We start from the raw sequence: 21,651 nt of genomic DNA on the forward strand, positions 1-21,651 counted from the left end.
TCCACATCCCACATCTCCATAACTCCCCATCTCCAAGAGGATATCCCACCCCACCCCACCCCCAACCCACCAGCCCTCCCCATTCCCTGAGGCCTCATGTCTCTTGAGAGTTAGGTGCATCTTCTCTGATTGGGTCCAGTCCCATAGTCCTCTGCGGTATATGTGTTGGGTGCCTCATCTCAGCTGGTGTATGATGCCTGATTTGGTGGTTCAGTGTCTGAGAGATCTCGGGGGTCCGGGTTAGTTGAGACTATGGGATCACTCTCCTCTTCAGTTTCTCAGACCCAAAAGGATGTGCATGGTATATACTCACTAGTAAGTGAATATTAGCCAAAAAAGTACAGAATACCCAGGATTACAGTCCACAGAACTCAAGAAGGTTAACAAGATGAAGGGCCCAAGCAGGATGCCTCCCACTTGGGTGGGAGATGGCAATCCCAGGAGAGAGAGTAAGGGAGGAAGGGAGGGAAGGAGGGAGGGAGGGACAAGGAAAAGAAGACAAGGAGGGGAAGAAGGGAACATGATCAGGTATTGGGTCAGTAGGAAGAATGGAAACCTCAGGAGATAGGAGGGGTAGGGAACCCTCTAGAATGTACCACAGACCTGGGAGGTGAGAGACTCTCAGGACTTAAAGGGAGGGAACTTAAATGAAATGCCCTACAGTGGGGAGAGGGAACTTGTAGAGTCCACCTCCAGTAGAAAGACAGAGTACCAAGTGGAGGGATGGGGTTGCCATCCCACAATCAAAACTCTGATCCATAATTGTTCCTGTCTGAAAGAACTGCAGAGACAAAAATGAAGAAGAGACTGAGAGAAAGGAGGTCCAGTGACAGGCCCAAATTGGGATCCAGCTCAAGGGGAGGCCCCAAGGCCTGACCCTCTTACTGAGGCTATGGTGTGCTCACAAAAAGCGACCTATCACGACTGCCCTCCAAAAGACCCAACAAGCAGCTGAAAGAGTCAGATGCAGATATTTACACCTAACTAATGGACAGAAGCTGCCGACCACTGTGGTTGAATTGGAGAAAGCCATTCTTAGCAGAATTGCATGGACTCAGACAAGAAAACAGTGCTGAATCCAGAATTATCCAACATCTCATTGCACTCCAACTTACTATGGTCATCCCAGGGATAATAGCACTGATGTCTTAAAGATGAGATGGCCTCCAATGTCACAATCCAAGCTTCAGGAACAAAATTTATGTCCAGTCTTGGTCCCTTGTGATTAAGAGTTGCTAGCATCTTTCTTAGAATTGCTCTGCTATGAAACTCTATACCAAAAACAGCAGAAAATCTAAGATTGTAATGGGATTTCAGCACCAAGATTACAAATACTGAACAGCCTGGCCTGGCCTGGCCTGTCCATGCACGTACTTGGCAGGGGTGGGGGGTGTTTGAGGAAGATGGTCCTCTTATCTGAAGTGTTGTGACTTAGTGCTAATTATCCACAGCCACAGGAGAACTAAAATATAAGCTGGCCAGATTTTTACATTTTGTGTGTGTGCATGCATGCAAATAAACATGCCACGGCTTAAGTATGAAGGTCAAAGAACACTTGAATAAGTTGGTTCTCTCCATCCACAATGTAGGACTTAGGAATCGAACTCATGTCACTAGGCACCTTTTACCAGCCAAGCCATATCACCAACCCCAGACTTTTAATATAATTTTATATCCAATTGACTACTGCTTGCACAATCTAATAACTTTAGTGAGTTAACATACTTATTTTAATATTAAGCTATTTTCAGAGTCCCCTCTGAAAATTTTCTTGAAAAACTTTGTGATATTAACTTGTTTCACCTTTTAGGAAAAATATAATGTGTACAACCTTCTAGAACATAATTCAGCATTATACACTAAAGGTCCTAAGAATGTGCTGACCCTTTGACCAGGTAATTCAATTTCTAGAAATATGCTATAAAGAAATGCTAATACATGTGCATATAATGATGGCCATTATAATACTGTTTACAATAGCAAAAATATTTACACAACCTGTCTTAGAATAAATTGACTAAATAATGACACATCTACATAAAAACTATACTAAATCCATTAAAAATCATATCACAGATGTTCCCAAATTGTGTTCCCTAAGCCAGCAGAGTTGGCATTGCCCAAAAAGTCTATAAGAAAACATAAATTATTAAGCTTACAGCAGAGTTACCTAAACTCTAGACTTGGGGTCCAGCAGGCTGTACTGTAACAAGTTCACCAAGCAACTGTCATGTACATTACAGTTTTAATATATGGCAGAATGATATTTAACAACCATCTACTGAAATTATTTCTCCATTCTAAAAATTTTAAAAACCACTACTATATAACGTTCCATCTCTTTAAAAAAAAAAAACTACTCACTACACAAACACATGCACATATGCACTTAAACTAACACACACAGATACTTTCACTATCTTAACTCTTACCATCACACCAAAGCACAAAACAAATGTTGAGCGAGTCTCTCACAAACTCCACTTCTTGCTAGTTATAATCCAAAATTCAGAAACTGAATTCTGTGGATTCAGGTAACACAGTGGCTTGGTTACTTAGCCTCAAAAAATACAATGAGATTCAGATAAGAAGTGCATGATAGTCATCAGGCTAAATACATTTGTGATAACATATTCATTATCATCAAAAATCTAGGGCTAGCCTTAGAAACTATTTTCACTTTTTATATGTTTGACAAGTAATTGTCTAGTACATGCTTACTTTAAATAGAAACTTAAAAGATTTTCCTGTCAAGCATGTGGATCATGAAAAGCAAAGAAGCGACTTTTCTGCTTGGGTGGTGGGTAGGCTAGCAGGATGCATCAGAAAGTAAAAGGATTTGACTTGTTTTTAGTGCAAATCTGATAGCTTGAGTTTGACCTCCAGAAATTACCTTAGGGAAAGTATGCAACTTGTCTTCTGTTCTTTAAACATGCACCATGGCATATACCCCTCCCCCCTACCAATAATAAAACAATCAACAATTTTAACGATTGAGTAGAAAAGTGATAAAACAAGAAGGACAATAGCACACAGGGCCCCAAGGCATCAGTACTATTTTGTATTAGCTACTACAGTGCAGTATCTTCAAAGATATCACCAGCTAGTTTCATCATATGCCTCTTCTCTCAGACTAAGGAGTTTACACCCCTTCTTCTTTAATAGGGCTGGCTCTGATTGGTTCTGAACAATAGGGTGCAGAAGAAATCATATAGTCTCTTCTGAGCCTAAACCATTAGCAACTGACAGTTTCTGTTTCTATCCTTTTAGGATCTTATTGCCATGGACTTCTGAATGAAGAGAGAACACATAGTCCATTAGAGACCCAGCAAGATGCTACTGTTAAAGCCACCTAGGTAAAGTTAAGAAGCACCCAAGTGAAAGCATCTTGGAGATACCAGCTTTTGATAAATAGCTAACCCCATCCAACACTGAATGAAACAGAACTGTCAAGGGAAGCGCCCCATAAAAACACAAACAGGAAAAAAAGTTAAACAATTATGTGAAGTCACCAAGGATTTTGTTGTTGCTGCTGTTGTTATTGTTGTTGTTGTTGTTGTTGTTGTTGTTGTTGTTTTTCAAACTTTATAGTAATAATCTTTGGTAGGACTGAAGTTTTTAATTTATAAATCAAATGAGTAGTGCAATGGTATTCTTAACTCAGAAAATATATTGTAGGGCTGTAGTGGCCCATGCCTTTAATTTGAGCATGTAGGAGGCAGAGTCAGGCCAATCTCTATGAGTTTGAGCCGTCCTGATCTATTTAGTGAGTTCCAGGTCAGCCAAAGCTACACAAAGAAACAATGTTTTGTCCTACCGTTTTCACACTGTGTTACAACAGCCTTGTACAATGAAGTACAAGGAAGGGCACTTCAGAATATCCTGGCTAGCACAGGCACTGTCTGCAAAGATGTACATGATAACAAAGCAAGCCATTGGAGCAGGCAACTCTTCAGGAATGATATTCCAACAACTTATCCAATTCTGCTTTGAATATTATTCTAGGTAATTTTCTATACTTCTTTTTCAATTAACTTGGTAATGTGTGGCTTACCTAAAAATATGTTTCATTTAAAATTCTTCAGAAAAAGTATTCTCTTACATATAAACAGATTGAAATACAGATAAAATAAGATTATTGGAAGTATCTCAATGTTGAGAAATTTTTGTATTACATTCATCTTTTCAAATTAAGTTTCATTATAATTTTTCCAATATAAATACCATACTTATTAAAAATAGCAGCTAACAAGAAATTATCATTTGGTTCTTATTCTAAGACTATAGCATCTGTTATTGATCAGTCTGCAATGTCTGATAAAACTCAATGAAAAGACATGAAAACTGGACTCTGTGACTTGACCAGATCTTTCTTTATGGTGGATTACTATTTTATTTGAGCCTTTGCCACTAATGCCTACAAAACAGAGTAGCTATATGCAAAGGACGACTTAAGCTTTCACAAGATCCCCCATCAACTCTAAGAGTTCCAAACAAACTACTTAGTAGGATTGCTCTCTGGTGCCTTTTATAATTCACTGCTGTCTCCAGCTTTGTGAGGGACAGAACTGAGCTCCTTGGCCAACAATACACAGAAGACGGGCACACAAAGTGCCATCCCAATGGACACAATAACACTGCAGCAACTACCACCAGCTCCAGCCCTGCCCTGGCTTCTATTATCATAATTTATGCATCCTTGGAGACTGTCTTATAAAACGATGATTAATACTGAGAAAGTCAACAGCATCAAAGGTTTTGAATTGACCACTAGCTTTAAAAAAGAAAATCTTACCCAGTTACACAAATGTTTATCAAATCGATATAAAACATTCACTAAGAAATGAAATTAGTTACAGAACTAACACAAAGGTAAATACTATTGTCTTACTCCTTAAATACTTTGGCTTCCTTTTGTCTGAGTCTGGCTTTAGAGAACCTTGTGTATAAACTGGGTATTTGTGAATCTGTATAGCATCTGATTTTTCAAACTAGTAAGACTAAAGGTCATAAAACCTATGAAAAGTGACAAAATTTAATAAGAACAATAACTTAAACAATTAGAGGGTTTCATTATGATAGATACAATATAATGCTTGCATCATCATCACCACATACTTTATATAACACAGACATCCCCACACTAAATTCAACAATATTGCAGATATGTTCTCAAGGTATTAGAAAGAAAAGCGCTGTGGCACATAAGCACACAAAAGTGAAAATTATTTTGGATTAGAAATAGAGTGTGTCTGTAAAAAGAGGGTGAAACAGTTATTTCAAGATTTTATATGTGGCATTTATAAGTAACAAGGATACTAGATCAAGAGCAATATTACATTTCTTTAGAAGCGAGCTTTAGCTCACTTCACTGCCTTACCTTAAACAGTGTTGCCCAAAGGCTGCACTAGCCCATGCTATGTGTAAGCCAAAAGAGTGGCTTTCAAGTTGATTTTTATACTATTACCCACATTAAGAAATATGTTAAAATTCAGTTAGATATAGTAAACTGCCAACTAGTGGGCCATATCAACAGTTTCATATGCACAGGGAGAAACAAAGAGAAAAAAAAGTCAGTAAACTCATGCCATAAACCCCCTGTAAGATTCCATCTATGCTCTAATGTCACTCTCACACTAACCTTACAAAGCAAGTAATATTCATTTATCTATTTATCCCTTCAACCAATATTTACCAAGTATTTACTGAGGGTCAACTTCTGTGCTAAGCATTCAGAACAGCGCAGCCATAAACAAAGTCTACAGATGAAGACATTAACGGCATAGCATACCTTACGAAAGGCTGTGTCTCTCTGAAGGCTAGAGTCTTCCTGAAAGAGTTGTCACAGCGTCACAGACCTCAAGGATCAAAGAAATGGAATAAACAAAAATAGGCAAAACTGATCTGTGCAGAGAGAACAGCAATGGCTAAGAAAGTAGCAGCTTTGTACTGGAAACTTGTCAGATAAGATTTTAAAAGATCAGTATGTCTCTCACTACACACTGCGGAACTAGTAGTAGGAAATAAGGCTGAAGAAGGCTGCTAGTGCCAAACCATGCCTTCATGGGCAAAATAAAGAAAATTTTCAGTTGTGAATGGGAGCCACTGAGATGTTGACACGGGAGAGGAAGGCAGAGTAGGGATCTGTAGGAAACACTCAAATTGAGCAAGCAGGAAGCAGAGTTAGTAAGAAGCCCACAGCAGTGTGAGAAACAGCACAGTTGGTGGCAACGGAGCTGGAAAGAACATGCCTGAGACAGATCAGCAGAGTCAGATGTGAAGATGGGGGCTTAAGGAAGGGGACATCAGGAAGACAGTGATAATGTAGCTCAGCTCCCAGAATTCAGTACAAGAAACTTAAAATTGGGCTATAACTGGGCTCTTAAAATGTCTCCCAAAGGCCCATGATGTAAGTCTTGGTCCCCAGGCTGGTAACTATTGGCAGGTGGCAGAACTTTTAAGATGTGGAGCTTTGTAAAGTACTCAGGTCAGAGAGGGCATTCTGCATAAGGGTCTGAACCCTTCCTCTTTCTCTCTTCTGCAAATTGTTCTACCATATACTCACACAATATGCCACCTTGCCACAGGCCACCCAATTACAGATTGTAATTTTCAAAATTGTGAGCAAAAATTGGTTATGCTACCTAACACAAACAGCCTATAGAAGGAATGAAGTTTAGGTGAGTTTGAGGTGTTCACGAGGAAATTCAGCAAGGAAATCAGAAGCCACTTGAAGTAGAAACATACGGGTTCTTTGGAAAGTCAGTTGTGTTAGAGAGTGTTCTGCTGGGGTAAACACATGAAGTAGTGTTTTCCTGAAGAAGACACATGTGAAAAGATGTTCTGTTAAAGCAAGCACGTGAAAGGACATGTGATGAAGGATTCTTTGCTAATGACACACATGTATTGGTTCACCTACATTATGTAATTGAGCTGCATTTGTCAGGACTCCATAGAGAGTAATGCACAAAAAAAAAAAAAAAAAAAAAAAAAAAGGAAAGAAGAAAGGAAGGAAGGAAGAAAACTTCTGGTGATGTGCTGAAGTTTCTTGTTGCCTCTGCGGACTCAGGCTAACTGGTAGAGCAATGTCAGCTGAGAAAGACACACTTGCTGAGGCAAGATTCATGGAGGACTTATGACGTTTGAAGTATGTGTATAAATAGGACTCAACAGACTCAACAAAAAGCTGTGCTAGGCTTGCTGGTAGAGCACTTGTTGGTCTCAAGTCTTCACAGATCTTCACTTCACTAAGAGAAGCACAGCCGAGAACTTTTCCCAGTGTTCCTGCTGGCCCTGGTCCCTCCTGCTGACTTGTGCCAAGGCTATGGCCTGGCTGTCTCTGCTAAGTAGTGCTACCGCTGCTGATCCATGTTTGCTATCCTGACTACTGAACTGAACTGTTGGTATATCCATAAAGTGTTTGGGAATAGATTGAGCTTCTGCTGCTAACTTCTGTAAACTGAACTGCTTATTTCCTGACAACAAAAATCAGATTTGCTAAAAAAAAAAAAAAAAAAAAACAAAAAAAAACAAAACGCACTTTCTAAACTTTGCCCATATCCTTTCTTTCCCACTACTTCTGGTAGGTGGTGGGTTAAAAGAGAGGTTAAAGCATTTAATAAACATCATTAAAAGCAGACTTTAAAAACTTAAAGTTACAGTCACTGGACACATCTAATAAATGGATAAGACTGAACTGCAACCGAACCACATCTACATAACACCACAATCAAAATTTCTTCACAACACGCAGGTCAGCACAGGGATCGGCATGGAGGTAAAGGGGAATCCCCACTGCGAAGAGTCACACATACGGATACCCACCTGAGCTGGCTCCTACAATAACTCTACTGAAGGGACTGAGGCCTGGAGGGGTGAGATGAATTACAGAGGCTGACAAAGTTCTCACTGTGTCAAGTACTGTACTAAACACTCAGGAGAGATCAGCAGTAAAAAAACAGTGTCCACACAGAAGACTTTAAGCGGTAGAAGAAGTACCAGAATTTAAAGTCAATCTTCTCAGGTTCAGAACTTAAAATCAACAATCAACCGTCAACCTTGAGAGCATCATATCTGAGAAAGCTTTCAGATGATGACCACTGGCAGACGAAGTGCTCCTGAAGGCAGAGTGGTGCTCCATGCTTCTTTCAAATAGGCTCTAGCACAAAGCCTCAGAAGTTGTTTAATCAACAACTATGACGAAATTGTGTGTTTCATTATTCTCAAATCAGTCTTCAGATTTGAAAATTATCAATGAGATACATAATATTTCTTTTACAATATATTTAAAGTTTTTTCTAATGGACTAGTGGCTGTAGAGCTGACAAGATCGAAAATGAAGGTGAAATGGTCTTCTATGAATTTCTGTCTCTGCTGATATTTTCAGGCACTAATACATCTCAAGAAGGAGTTTTCTTCATGTGATTAACCAATTAGAAAGAACACAAAGAGGCAAGCAAGACAGCTCAGCAGAAGAGGCACTTGCCCTTAGGTCTGACTAGTTGAGCTCAATTCCTGGATCCCACCAGGTGGCAGAAGAGCCCCAACTAGTGAGAGTTGTCCATTGACCTCCACATGCACACCATGTGGCTCCAACACATACAAATAAATAAACACAAGTAGATATCAGCACACAAAGGTCCAAAAGTTTACCCTTTGAAGGAATGAAATTTCAAGAGCAAAAGTATTACTAATTTATCTTTTATAAATTTTTCTTAAAGCCAGAAAGAATAAAGATAGCAGGAAGGCAATCTCAGTTATGTATTATAAGAAAATATAACAAAGAAACCTGGGCTCCATTTGCCAAATAAATACATCAACCTTTTTTATTTGTATTTGTTTGTTTGTCTGTCTGTTTGTTTGTTTGAGATAAGATCTATGTGGTCCTGGCTGGCCTGGAACTCTCTAAATAGACCAGGCTAATCTCAAACTCAGAGATCCATCTACCTCTTCATTTTGAGTTCTCAGATTAAAGGTTTACACCACCACACTGCCTCAACATCTTTAAGTGTACAAGAAGCAAGTGACCACATTTCACTGAATCTAAAATACCAATGACAGTAAATGTTGGAGGCTTGAGGCAGCTCAGTTGTGAGATACTTGTTGTGAAGACCTAAGTTAGATTCACAGAACTCAAAGAACAAAACACAGTGTGGGTGTGCTTGTAATTTCAACACTGAGGAGCAGAAAGCAGGTACAGACAAACAGACAGACACTCACACACACACACACACAGAGAGAGAGAGAGAGAGAGAGAGAGAGAGAGAGAGAGAGAGAGAGAATAAAATGCTTGCTTAGTCTATATAACACCAGAAAATTAAAAAAAACACAAAAAACAAAAAAGCAGCAGTTAAATTTAGGCACAATAATTTCTTACTGGGTAAAAATTAACTAATACTGATAAAATTTAGAAAAGAATTTATATACACTCTAATATAAACATAAAAATAAAAGCATCCCTAAAATGTCTTCATACTCCAAATTTCCAGGTTTTCCACACATTCCAGGCTCTGTCACTGACAGCACTAGTGACACATTTTATATTTAAAAGCAACAACAGAAAGGATCAAAAGCTCTACTCTTGTCTCGAGATTTTGTCCCAAGTTGCAAATGCCTGTCTATGACAAAGGCTAAGCCTGCTAGAGACTGTTAACAGAATCTTCAGTTGATCACATTCACTTGATCAATGATCCTAAAGTGTCGGTTTACGGCTTTCCAATCATACTACCAGGGCAGACAGCCAAGTTTGCCCATGCTGAGGCAACGACCTCACAACGTTGAACTGCCTGGCTCACAGCAAGCTTAAGCTTTATCTACTGTAAGATGCTTTCCAATTTCCAACTAACTCAAGGAGAAACATGATGAATTTTATCTAATTCTCAATGAGTGCACATGTATAACGTCTTGACTAGAAAGAAAAATGTGGGCAATTGAAATTTTGTGCCCAACTTTTCTCTCCTTCCTGTAGTGAATTAACATGTGGTTTGTTGGCATGAGTTTTCGGTGTTCTCTAGGACAGTGGCAAAGAAAGAAAGAAAGAAAGAAAGAAAGAAAGAAAGAAAGAAAGAAAGAAAGAAAGAAAGAAAGAAAGAAAGAAAGAAAGAAAGAAAGAAAGAAAGAAAGAAAGAAAGAGAGAGAGAGAAAGAAAGGGAGAGAGAGAGAGAGAGAGAGGAGAAAAAAGAAAGAAAGGAAAAAGAAAGGAGGGAGGGAGGGAGGGAGGTGGGTGCAAATGGCCCATGACAACTCTCATGTTTGGTTTTAAAACCCAAACACAAATCTACCAGGTCCCTTTTCTCTTATATTGAGAAAGGCAATTCCTATATGGGGATTGTTTTAGCACAGGTCTCTAAGTGAGGCTGGGCTGACCCTGAGCACAGATAAAGCTAAAAGAAACTAGGAGGAAGTTCCAAACTTGTTTTTCTTGATTATGGAGTTTTCTAGAGTAGACCTTTGGGTTAGCTTTTTTTCCCTTTTGTTTAGTTTTTAAAGCAGCATAACATAGAGAAAGTTATCTAAAACTGAAGATTCAAGGATAATCTATAGATTCTCAAATCATATTCCACATATCTGGCTCATAAAGGTTTTTCTAAACCCCTCTGCATGTTCTCCCCAACTTTTGGTCTCTGTGGCACTCCCTCCTTTCCTTAGCTTCCTCCCCAGCCTCATTATCAAACCATTCTTTCTTTATCTTACAGCCCCATGGTACTTGAAACTTCTCAATGCTCTCCCAAACATTTACACCTTTTACCTTTTGCCCCACAAAATGTTCAAAGTACCATCTACCCTGGGCTTCCATCTGCTATTCCTCTTCTCCACCCTGCCCCATCTGCCACATCTCTAGAATCTTGCAACTTTAACACAAGCATTTCACTACTGTCAACTATGAGGCTCAAATACCAACTATTCTGTCTTTGCTGGAAGCATATAAAAAGATATTTTGAAAATTCAAGGGCTTGGGCTAGGAGGCAGTATTGTGACAAAGTGCTTTTGTACCACTCAGGAACCCCTAGGTTCAAACCCTGGCACCACCACCAATAAAGAAGGAAGGACGGAGGGAGGAAAAAAGGAGGAACAGAAGAAAGAAAGAAAGAAAGAAAGAAAGAAAGAGAGAGAGAGAGAGAGAGAGAGAGGGGAAGGAAGGAAGGAAGGAAGGAAGGAAGGAAGGAAGGAAGGAAGGAAGAAAGGGAAGAAGGGAAAGAAGGAAGGAGGGAGGGAAGGAGACTGATTTGACTGATTTGGATTGAGTTCAAAGGCTAGGGCTATATTTAGCTCAGTAGCAAGGAGCTTGCCTTGTACAAGCTTGCATGTCCAACACCTTGGGTTGATCGTTTACCTCATGAAAATTAAAATATAAACACTCTTCTCTCAAACTGTTGATGTTCCAAAGCAGTGCACGAACAGGCTGCAAAGTAGAGTTAACTGTAGAAATGACTTCAGAACAAGAAGCTAGGAGACAACTTTGTAATTCTAGCAATAATGATCAATCATATAGCACAGGTTAAAAACTATGTAATAAATATGTAGGCACATAAAGATCTCCAAACTCTTGGTCTAGTGAGATGGCTCAGCAGATAGAGATGCTTGCTATCAAACCTGACAACCTGAATTTGACCTCCAGGATCCACATGGTAGAAGGAAAAGAAACCTAGCGCGCGCTCTCTCTCTCTCTCTCTCTCTCTCTCTCTCTCTCTCTCTCTCTCTCTCTCTCACACACACACACACACACACACACAAACACACACACAGAGGGAAGGAGGGAGGGAGGGGGACAGGGAGAGGGAGAGAGAGAAAATAAACTTTTAATGTAACAGAAATTGATTTTGGACATTGCAAAAAGAAATCCAAACTCTTACAATGCATGGCAAATACTGGAAAAAAAGATCTGGGCATAGCACACAGGAGACTGAGTCAGGAGAATTATCATGAACTCAAAGCCATCTGAACTACACAGTGAGTACCAATACAGACAGCTATGCATATTAAGACACTAACTCAAAAGAAAAAGTTAGAAAGAGTGAAATACTGCAGTATAATTAAAAAAACGCTTGTTGTGGTTCCCACAAGTTCCCACTCTGTGCGGGTCTGCATGCTCTAGCTGTTTCTCTGTTACCGCTTCCACACACTATCCCCTGGGCAGGTTGTTACCATTCATGATACACACATCTCATTCCATGGGCCGTGCTACCATGGTCCCACGCTATGCTAGCCCCAAGCATTCTATAGTCTAGTACAGCTTCCTGTCACAGATGTTCACAGTCTCAACACCCAGTTAAGACTCAATAAATTGGAACCAAACATCTAGATTATATGTTAAATGTTTAATGTACAATATATCTACACAATTAACTTACAACCAATTGATAAGGATATAAATGGCCCACCTAGATAAGATATAGTTTGTTCATCTAGACATACAAAATCTTGGTCACATCCATCCCACTAAGCTCCATCCCATCTCACACTGCTGATGGCTACTCTCTGAGCCAGGCAGCAATCTCGCTACCCATCTAGTTCCCAAGGCAGGTTGCCACCATGTCAGGCATACACATCCCAATTCCACGATGGGTCCAGTGTGTCCCGTCACCACACGCTCTCCTGTACTCAATTAAGTCACCACATGAAACCTTCGATCCAATTGATAAGATATAATTGCCCATCTAAACAGCCCAAAATCCTGTACACATCCATCCCTTAAGAATATTGATGGGGTTGGGGATTTAGCTCAGTGGTAGAGCGCTTGCCTAGCAAGCACAAGGCCCTAGGTTCAGTCCCCAGCTCCGAAAAAAAAAAAAAAGAATATTAATAACAACTTGTAAATGTACAGAGAGAAATCTTAACATCCACTGCCATGTTCTCTCGGCTGCTCCCTCTCTCTGGCTCCGGTCTCCTCCTCTCTCTAAAACTTTTCTCCAGCCTATCCCTCCTTTTCATCGAATGACAGGCCTCGTTCTATCCTATAACTGCCTTCACCTGCATAATGACATCATCCTACAGAGAAATATTTCCATTAAAAAGGAGCTCAACATGACTCAACAAACTATTATAAGAAAATTCACATACAATTATAAATATAAGTTACTGGTTTTCAAAAGTCTGTATTACACAGAAACACCCACATGATGCCCTCTTTGGCCTCTATCACTCTTATATTTACTATGTATTTGCCATACAATGAAAGAATACTTGTTACTTAACTTCTCTCTCAGAAAGAGAAGGCTCAGATCAGGGTGCCTAAGAAAATAGATTTTCTTGCAACCTTTGGGCAATTTGATTAACCATTTAGGTATTAGTTGCTTTACAAGGAATTGGGATAATATTATCTTTCTCACAGAATGAGTGATAGTTCTAGCAAAACTGCCATTTCCAGTGAAGATGAACTAAGATTTATATTGGTATTTACATTTCTAAAAATAGAGCACATGAATAAAGAAAAAAATGTTCAAGAATAGCAAAGCAATTTTTAAGTGTGAAATTTTATAAAGCTAGAAAAGAGTCTACAAAAAAGGTGAAAAGGACAAAACTTTATTTTCTAAGGTCCAAAATAGAGGATGTCCCAGTGGTCACTCAAAATTACACCCATGAGAGAGAGGAGATGGAAACACACAAACCTCAGAGACAGCCTGTTTATAAATCCCTGAGAAGGGGGAGGGAAGGTAGAGAGGGTGAGGGAAGGACAGGGAGAAATCAAGGGCAGGAGAAAAGGAGGGGAGAGTAGAGGGGGAATTGGAAAGGGAAGATATAGTTAGAGATGGAGGAGAGATGGAGAGGGAGATTACTGGTAAAGCAAACAGCATAAAGCCAAATCAAATCCTCTCTAAAGAAGGATATTTCCTAGGATATTTCACCTCACACCAGTGAGAATGGCTAAGATCAAAAACTCAGGGGACAACAGATGCTGGCGAGGATGTGGAGGAAGAGGAACACTCCTCCATTGTTGGTGGGATTGCAAACTGGTACAACCATTCTGGAAATCAGTCTGGAGAATCCTCAGAAAATTGGACATTGAACTGCCTGAGGATCCAGCTATACCTCTCTTGGGCATATACCCAAAAGATGCCCCAACATATAAAAAAGACACGTGCTCCATTATGTTCATTGCAGCCTTATTTATAATAGCCAGAAGCTGGAAAGAACCCAGATGCCCTTCAACAGAGGAATGGATACAGAAAATGTGGTACATCTACACAATGGAATATTACTCAGCTATCAAAAACAACAACTTTATGAAATTCGTAGGCAAATGGTTGGAACTGGAAAACATCATCCTGAGTGAGCTAACCCAATCACAGAAAGACATACATGGTATGCACTCATTGATAAGTGGCTATTAGCCCAAATGCTTGAATTACCCTAGATGCCTAGAGCAAATGAAACTCAAGACGGATGATCAAAATGTGAATGCTTCACTCCTTCTTTAAAAGGGGAACAAGAATACCCTTGGCAGGGAAGAGAGAGGCAAAGATTAAAACAGAGACTGAAGGAACACCCATTCAGAGTCTGTCCCACATGTGGCCCATACATATATAGCCACCCAATTAGACAAGATGGATGAAGCAAAGAAGTGCAGACCGACAGGAGCCGGATGTAGATCGCTCCTGAGAGACACAGCCAGAATACAGCAAATACAGAGGCGAATGCCAGCAGCAAACCACTGAACTGAGAATAGGACCCCCATTGAAGGAATCAGAGAAAGAACTGGAAGAGCTTGAAGGGGCTCGAGACTCCATATGTACAACAATGCCAAGCAACCAGAGCTTCCAGGGACTAAGCCCCTACCCAAAGACTATACATGGACTGACCCTGGACTCTGACCTCATAGGTAGCAATGCATATCCTAGTAAGAGCACCAGTGGAAGGGGAAGCCCTGGGTCCTGCTAAGACTGAACCCCCAGTGAACTAGACTGGTGGGGGGAGGGCGGCAATGGGGGGAGGGTTGGGAGGGGAACACCTATAAGGAAGGGGAGGGGGGAGGGGGATGTTTGCCCGGAAACCGGGAAAGGGAATAACACTCGAAATGTATATAAGAAATACTCAAGTTAATAAAAAAAAAAAAAAAAAAAAAGAAGGATATTTCCACCTAGACCTTAAAATATATTTACGCTTTTCAATATACAATAATTGGCATGAAATAAAAGATAACCTAGCAAACAAGAACAAAACAAGAAGACTGAAAACTAAAAAGTCTCACAGACATGAAAAATCAGACCCAGAAGGAGTTCAACTTAGTGGCATCAAATACAACGCCCCCCCCCCAAAAAAAAAAAGCTTTGAAAGTCCTAGGAAGCAAAGTTCGTCTCTGACCTGCACATATTTTCCTTTCCCTATTGCTCTCCTTTCTGACCCAAGAAAAGGCAAAAAAACTAAATTTCTCTTCCTTAGTTAGTTTCAGCACATGCCTTTAATCTCAGCACTTGGAAAGCAGAGGCAGGCAGAGCTCTCCATGAGTTCCAGGTCATTCTGGTCTACAGAATGAGTTCTAGGACAGTCAAGACTATACAAAGAAACCCTGACTTGGGGGTAAAGGTGGGGGTGGGATTCCTCAAAGCAATCACCAGCCTCAGGCTATCACTCAACTGTTCCATACCTTCCTGTCTTATACCTACCACAAAAGAAATCAACTTTTTTTTGTTTGACAACAGATAATGTTAAGTCTCACTTCAAAAGGGACCTTGGAAAGGAAAAAGTCAACCCTGAGAGGTCAAGAATCTGAAGTGATGAGCCTTGTGAAGCACACTGGTCACTTTTCTCATTCATGGGACAGAATGACAAAAACAACTTGTATACTTCTATACCCTTTTACCCTCCTCCTACCTTCTGAAGCATTTAACTCTCTAAGGAGAACCCACACACACATATGACTCAAATTTAATAAAAGGGGGATGGGATAAGCTTCCAAATTAAAATAAAATTTGAAAGATATCCTAACATTCAAATGACAATAAATGCACTGTCCTGTGAGGGGGGGGATTTAAATGAGGAAATGGTAGGCACAAGAAAGTGACAACTAAGACAGTGGTTATGTTAAAGGTAGGAGCTGAGACTCGGATGGACCGACCATACAAAATAATATTCAACAAAAAGAAAGGCACGGCTCAACAGTGAGTTCCAGGTCCCAGTGAAAGACCCACAAGTGTGCAGCTCCTAAGAAATAGCACTCAAGGTACCTGTTAGTCTTGTCATGAACATGCACACACCCAGAAGAAAGGAAGGGAAGGAATAAAATTTCTAAGTTTAAAAAGAAAGGAGGACACTTGGTATATACTCATTGATAAGTGGATATTAGCCAAAAAGCTCAAATTACCCAAGATGCAATCGACAGACCACAGGAAGCTCAAGAAGAAGGATGATCAAAATGCAGATGTTCCTACTCCTTCTTAAAATGGGGAAAATATCCATAGGAGGGGATATGGAAACAAAGTGTAGAGCAGTGACTCAAGGAATGGCCATTCAGAGCCTGACACACATGTGGCCCATATATATACAGACACCAAAACTAGATAAGATTGATGAAGCTAAAAAAATACACACAGAAAGGAACTGGATATAGATCTCTCCTGAGAGACACATCCAGAGCATGTCCAATACAGAGGTCAATGCTAGCAGCAAACCACCTAACTGAGAATAAGACCCCCTTGGGGGGAATTAGAGGAAGTATTGAAAGAGTTGAAGGAGCTTGCAACCCCATAAAAACAACAATGCCAACCAACCAGAGCTTCCAGGGACTAAACTGAAAGACTATACATGGACTGACCCAGGGCTCCAACTGCAGAGAATAGCCTTGTTGGGGCACCAGTGGAGGAGAGAGCCCTTGGTCTTGCCAAGGTTGGACCCCCCCCAGTGCAGGGGAATATGGGGGAGGGCACTAAGGGGGATGTATAGGGAGAATACCCGTATGGGGAAGGGGTAGAAGGGGAATAACCTTTGAAATGTAAGTAAAGAAATATATAATAAAAATTTTTAAGAAAAGAGAGAGAGGAGGAGGAGGAGGGAATTCTGACATCTGACACAAGATGGGTGAACACTGTGTTAGAGGAAATAAGCCAGGCACAGAAACTAAAACACCACATGGACTTACTTACAGATATTTTTAAAGTTGAACTTAGGCTGGAGTCAAACACTTGGTTTCAAACTGTAAGGCCCTGAGTTCAAACTTTGATAGGGGGGAAAAAAGTTGAACTTACATACAGAGTTTGTAGTTACCACAGGGAGAAGACATTGTTGGTCAACAGATATGGAATTTCAAAGAGACAAAAGGAATTTAAGTTTTGATATATATATATATAGCATAGTGGCACATATAATCAACAAGTACATTTAAAGATGTCAATTTCATTAATGACCATAAAATGCAATGAAAGCCATGCAAAATCACCAAGAAGACAAAAATTGAAATCTTTTGTTTCATTTTTTGTTCTGGGAATCAAACCTAAGGCCTCATGCTTGTTCTACCACTGGGACGTGTGCACCAAGTCCTGAAAAGATTTTTAATAGAGTACTAGTGAGGACATGGAGCAAGAGGCATTCACACACAGCAGATGGGAATGCAAACTGGTCCAACCACAGTGGAAAACAGCTTGGCAATCTATGCTCGAGTTAAATATACACGTACACTAGGACTCAGTAATTCCACTCATATGAACATACGTAGCTCAAAGACATATTCCCCAGAAATATTCATAAAAAGCTCTCTTTAGATCAACTGTGGTACAGTCAAATGGTGACATATACTAAAGAAACAGGTAAACACATAGATAAGCTCTTAAATACAATGTTGAACAACAGAAACCAAAACATTCAAATTACTCATGACTTAATTTACAAAACTAAATAATTGTATTTATATATGTTCAAAAACAAGCAAAACTACTAGATGCTAAGTCAAGATAACACAGCTTTTCCTCAGCTTTCCCCCACGGTCCACTCTTCTGATAAAGCCAAAGCCCATGTCTAAGTGACCTTCATCTAGCACCCATCGCCACATGCAGACCATACCATGGTCTGCACCTCCTAGATCCCCCATCAGCTATCCTGCTCTCATTCTGCATGATGACATGATGAGCATCACAGAGGGTAAGACTACTGCCCTTGTTAAAGCAGCTAGTGCTAATGCTCAAACTTTTGGGCCCAGTTTACAAAGTCAATGCTGAGAACCCTATCTGCAGTGCAGGAGCTGGTGGATTTACCTTAGAAAATGTCCTGCCCCCATTGCAGCAGCTGAGAGGAACAAAGAAGAAGCAAAGGAAAAAAATAACTGGAGGAGTCTGGTGATGATGTGGGCATTCGTCCTTTACACTATAAACTGTTATGGTAATATGTTCAGTAAAAAGTTAGACTCTGAAAACAAAGACTGGTTGTTTTTTAAAGAGAACTTTGAGGCTAGGAAAAGAAAAGATGAAGCAGTAAGGTTTGTAAGATGCTGGGCAGTGTCCTATTCCTTGGCCTGGATGTAAATACACTAATGCTTTAAATTTTTGATATCATTAGGTTAAGTGATATCTTTATTTACCTGCTTGCTCCTGTGTTTTATTTTATAGGTACATTTCTATTTTTAAATTTTACAAATAAAAAGTAATTGGCTATATTTAAAAAAAAAAAAAAAAAGCGGGCTGGAGAGATGGCTCAGAGGTTAAGAGCACTGACTGCTCTTCCAGAGGTCATGAGTTCAATTCCCAGCAACCACATGGTGGCTCACAACCATCTGCAATAAGATCTGAGAGCAACAATGTACTGATAAATTTAAAAAAAAAAAAGATTTATAAAAAAAAAAAAAAAAAAGCTAGGCATGGTGGTGTACAACTTTAATCTCAGCAAATGAGAAGCAGAGGCAGGCCTCTGTGAATTCAAGACCAGCCAGGTCTACAAGGTGAGTTCCAGAACAGCCAGAGCTACTATGCTGTGAGACCCTGTCTCCAAAAATAAAAATAAAAAGAAGAAGAATGTTATGTGTTTTTAGTAGACTAATTCCTTTGGAATAGAGCTGGTGGAAAAATTACCTTTAACAATCAAAAACCTGGTAATTCCTAATCACCAAGATATATTCTGAATTTATAAATAATAATGAGCTGATTGTGGTGATGCACTCCAGTAGGATTTACTGAGGAAGAGGCAGGAGGATCAGGAGTTCAAGGTCAGCCTATGCTACACATTTTAGGGATGGAGAGATAGTTCAGCACTAAGAGCACTGGCTGCTCTTCCAGTGGACGACCTAGGTTCAATTCCCAACATCCACATGGCAGCTCACAACTGTCTGTAACTCTAGTTCCAGAGGATCCAGCACCCTCACACACACATACATGTATAAAAATGAAGAAAGAAAGAAAGAAAGAAAGAAAGAAAGAAAGAAAGAAAGAAAGAAAGAAAAGGGAGGAGGAGGGGGAGAGGGAGAGGAGAGGGAGAGAGGGAGAGGGGAGGGGGAGGGGAGGGGGAGGGAGAGGAGAGGGAGAGGGGGAGGGGGAGGGAGAGGGAGAGGGAGAGGGAGAGACCAAGCATGGTAATGTACATTAATCCCAGCTCTCAGGAGTCAAAGGCAGGTGGATCTCTTTGAGTTTCAGGTCAACCAGGGCTACATAATGAGACCTTGTCCTAAATTAAATAAGTAAATAAACAAACTTATAATAAAGCTAGACAGAAAGCCAGAGGAAATTCAGGGGAAATAGGAGGAAAAGAAACCCCTCACCCAAGTCTGATGGAAGCTTCTCACCAGCTGACTCAAAAATTTAAGCACAATTAACAACAGTTGCTTGAAGATTGCCCACACAGAGATAATACTCCTTTTATAGAGAGATGCTTCGAATAAAAATATAAAAATAGCAATGGACCATGCTGAAGGCCTAAGTGTACATGGCTTTTCTCTCTTTCCAGCTGCACACTTGCAAAAATTTTCTAGGCCTATCATAACAAATACCATTTACAGCAAGACATGTCCTAAGCACGTTTTACAGCCTGAGTGATCCTTGTTTTATCTTATCAGACTAAATTCCTACACAAAGCACCTCTAAGACCATTCTGTAGCCTCATTTATTGAAAAGGGTGAGGGGATTCCTCAGTAAGTCTGAGGTTCATAAGGCTAAGATGAAAACAAGATAACTTGCCCCAGGAAGCCCACACCATGCTTGGATGTGTTTTACTTTCTCTGAAAACTTCTCTATTAACCTTTGTGCTTAACTGCACATTAAAAATTTCATTTTCGTTAACATTTATTTATTACTGCGTGCTGTGTATGTGAACACAGGAACTTCTGTGCCACAGCACAATTATCTCCTTCCACTTTGTATTCTGGGAATTGAACTCAGGTCATTGGGCTTACATAACAAGCATTTTACCCACTATCTCAACAGTCCCTAAAATCTCATCTTAATAAACTCCAATTCTGGACTGAAGAGATGGCTCAGTGGTTAAGAGCACTGACTGCTCTTCCACGGGTCCTGAGTTCAATTCCCAGTAACCACATGGTGGCTCACAACCATCTGTAATGGGATCTGATGCCCTCTTCTGGTGTGTCTGAAGACTCCTGGCTTCACCAGAAGTCTCTAAAAAGAATACTCAGGCTGCTTCATTACTCTCCAGATCACACCCCACTACCTATAACAATAATAGATGCTTTCAGAAAGGAGTGAGCTGAGAATATCGTCAGTTTCACTTACAGTGAATATTCTGAGATTGCCTCCCTGTTATTTAACTATTTAACTAGAGGGAAAAACAAAATACAAATTAAAAACAAATTAGGGCCTATGAGTTGCCTCAAAGGGTAAAAGTACCTGCCACCAAGGCTGGACACTTCAGTTAGATCCAGGGATCCACATGGTAGAAAGAGAAGGGAAGCTCACAACTTGTCCCCTGACCTCCACATGGTGGTGGCACACATGGGCTCACACACAAACACACCCTTTAGTCTTAACAAAGATCATTATTATAATAACTCACGCCTATGGTTCTAAAACCAATACTCAAACAAATGCATCTATTTGTGTTTTATCACTACTGTTATAGAATAAGCATTTGGTTTTTATACCCTTGACACAAACTGAGATATTTAACCAAGGGGAAAAAAGATAAAGGCATTACCTACTCCAAAACACCAAAAGAAACGAATGTGTTTAACACATGCAGATCTCCACCAAGTGACAAAACATTTGCCATTTGCTAAGTTTTAACCAGCCATGAGCACTTGCATTTAAATTTTCTCTTTATCTACACAAACCATAAGATAGAACTACTTTCCCCATTTCATAGATATGAAAACTAAGACTTAGAGAAGTCAAGGTTTAGAGGACTTTGCACAACTCACACAGTAAGTAGGAAATAAACCATTCAGTCTGTGGACTGGATCTTTCGGTCCTATGCAAAATACCTATTTTCTATATATAATTTTCATTTCACACCATTTATTTAACCTTTACATTCTGAACCTAAAGACTATAAACTGCAAGGAATATCCATATTTGTACATAGAGTCACACACATGAAGGCTCTCAAGACCCAATACTGCATGAATCCACAAGCCGCCTGCCTGGGCAGCAGCACTGCACCCGAAGAAGTTTAGGCTTGCATGGGTTTACTCGGTCAAACAAAACGGACTCCTCAGTGATAGAGCAGCAAGCCAAAGCACTGCATATAGCAAGTCTACAAAGCATTAACTGGATTAATTAGCCA

The 21,651-nt window shown here is 40.0% G+C and overlaps 1 protein-coding gene across 25 annotated transcripts in view; it reads right to left on the reverse strand.

Moving 5' to 3' along the window:
- The window catches only part of Dennd1a (DENN domain containing 1A), a 487,315-nt gene that overhangs the window by 363,572 nt on the left and 102,092 nt on the right, over window positions 1-21,651 (reverse strand). Inside the window, exon 3 of one of the 25 annotated variants that reach the window (XM_063283990.1) lies at window positions 5,792-5,858. The exons of the other annotated variants lie outside the window; for them this stretch is intronic. The gene's annotated coding sequence lies outside the window, so the exon portion shown is untranslated. The remainder of the gene's footprint in view (window positions 1-5,791; window positions 5,859-21,651) is intronic. 25 annotated transcript variants of the gene reach the window in all.

The sequence above is a fragment of the Rattus norvegicus genome, chromosome 3 (genome assembly GCF_036323735.1).
Source record: "Rattus norvegicus strain BN/NHsdMcwi chromosome 3, GRCr8, whole genome shotgun sequence".
In the NCBI taxonomy this organism is placed as follows: Eukaryota; Metazoa; Chordata; class Mammalia; order Rodentia; family Muridae; genus Rattus; species Rattus norvegicus.